The sequence below is a fragment of the Arachis duranensis genome, chromosome 9, assembly GCF_000817695.3.
Source record: "Arachis duranensis cultivar V14167 chromosome 9, aradu.V14167.gnm2.J7QH, whole genome shotgun sequence".
NCBI lineage: Eukaryota > Viridiplantae > Streptophyta > Magnoliopsida > Fabales > Fabaceae > Arachis > Arachis duranensis.
Genome location: NC_029780.3, coordinates 34,845,957 through 34,847,958, shown reverse-complemented (window position 1 = coordinate 34,847,958; position 2,002 = coordinate 34,845,957). Strand labels below are relative to the sequence as shown.

Genomic DNA, 2,002 nt, shown 5'->3' with positions numbered 1-2,002 from the left:
GGGTCTGCCAAGGATGATGGATTCATCCATGCACTTCCCAGTTTCTAGGACTATGAAATCAGCAGGGATGTAATGGTCTTCAATCTTTACCAGAACATCCTCTACAAGTCCATAAGCTTGTTTTCTTGAATTATCTGCAATCTCTAGTGAGATTCTTGCAGCTTGTACCTCAAAGATCCCTAGCTTCTCCATTACAGAGAGAGGCATGAGGTTTACACTTGACCCTAGGTCACACAGAGCCTTCTTAAAGGTCATGGTGCCTATGGTACAAGGTATTGAAAACTTCCCAGGATCTTGTATCTTTTGAGGTAATTTCTGCCTAGACAAGTCATCCAGTTCTTTGGTGAGCAAAGGAGGTTCGTTTTCCCAAGTCTCATTACCAAATAACTTGTCATTTAGCTTCATGATTGCTCCAAGGTATTTAGCAAATTGCTCTTCAGTGACATACTCATCCTCTTTAGAGGAAGAATACTCATCAGAGCTCATGAATGGCAGAAGTAAATCTAATGGAATCTCTATGGTCTCAGTGTGAGCCTCAGATTCCCATGGTTCCTCATTGGGGAACTCATTGGAAGCCAGTGGACGTCCATTGAGGTCTTCCTCAGTGGCGTTCACCGCCTCTTCCTCCTCTCCAAGTTCGGCCATGTTGATGGCCTTACACTCTCCTTTTGGATTCTCTTTTGTATTGCCTGGAAGAGTACTAGGAGGGAGTTTAGTAACTTTCTTACTCAGCTGACCCACTTGTGCCTCCAAGTTTCTAATGGAGGACCTTGTTTCAGTCATGAAACTTTGAGTGGTTTTGATTAGATCAGAGACCATGGTTGCTAAGTCAGAGTGGCTCTGCTTAGAATTCTCTGTCTGTTGCTGAGAAGATGATGGAAAAGGCTTGCCATTGCTAAACCTATTTCTTCCACCATTATTGTTGTTGAAACCTTGTTGAGGTCTCTGTTGATCCTTCCATGAGAGATTTGAATGATTTCTCCATGAAGAATTATAGGTGTTTCCATAGGGTTCTCCCATATAGTTCACCTCTTCCATTGAAGGGTTCTCAGGATCATAAGCTTCTTCTTCAGATGAAGCGTCCTTAGTACTACCTGGTGCAGCTTGCATTCCAGACAGACTTTGAGAAATGATATTGACTTGCTGAGTCAATATTTTATTCTGAGCCAATATGGCATTCAGAGTATCAATCTCAAGAACTCCTTTCTTCTAATTCGTCCCATTGTTCATAGGATTCCTTTCAGAAGTGTACATGAATTGGTTATTTGCAACCATTTCAATCAGTTCTTGAGCTTCTGCAGGCGTCTTCTTCAGATGAAGAGAACCTCCAACAGAACTATCCAATGACATCTTGGACAGTTCAGACAGACCATCATAGAAAATACTTATGATGCTCCATTCAGAAAGCATATCAGAGGGACACTTTCTGGTCAATTGTTTGTATCTTTCCCAAGCTTCATAGAGGGATTCACCTTCCTTCTGTCTGAAGGTTTGGACTTCCACTCTAAGCTTACTCAATTTTTGAGGTGGAAAGAACTTTGCCAAGAAGGCATTGACTAGCTTTTTCAAGAGTTCAGGCTTTCTTTAGGTTGTGAATCCAACCATATTCTAGCTCTGTCTCTTACAGCAAAAGGGAATAGCATAAGTCTGTAGACCTCAGGGTCAACCCCATTAGTCTTGACAGTGTCACAGATTTGCAAGAATTCAGCTAAAAACTGATGAGGATCTTCCAATGGAAGTCCATGGAACTTGCAATTCTGTTGCATTAGAGAAACTAATTGAGGCTTAAGCTCAAAATTGTTTGCTCCAATGGCAGGGATAGAGATGCTTCTCCCATAAAAGTCGGGAGTAGGTGCAGTAAAGTCACCAAGCACCTTCCTTGCATTGTTGGCATTGTTGTTGTTTTCGGCTGCCATGTGTTCTTCTTCTTTGAAGAATTCGGTTAGGACCTCTACAGAGAGTTGTGCCTTAGCTTCTCTTAGCTTTCGCTTCAAGGTCATTT

The 2,002-nt window shown here is 42.0% G+C and overlaps 1 non-coding gene across 1 annotated transcript; it reads left to right on the top strand.

Annotated features, from left to right (window-relative positions):
* The first annotated feature begins 1,404 nt into the window (after window positions 1–1,404).
* Window positions 1,405–1,512, top strand: LOC127742075 (small nucleolar RNA R71). Its single transcript, XR_008003263.1, has one exon. It is a non-coding gene; the product is annotated as a small nucleolar RNA R71 (small nucleolar RNA).
* The last annotated feature ends 490 nt before the right edge of the window (window positions 1,513–2,002 follow it).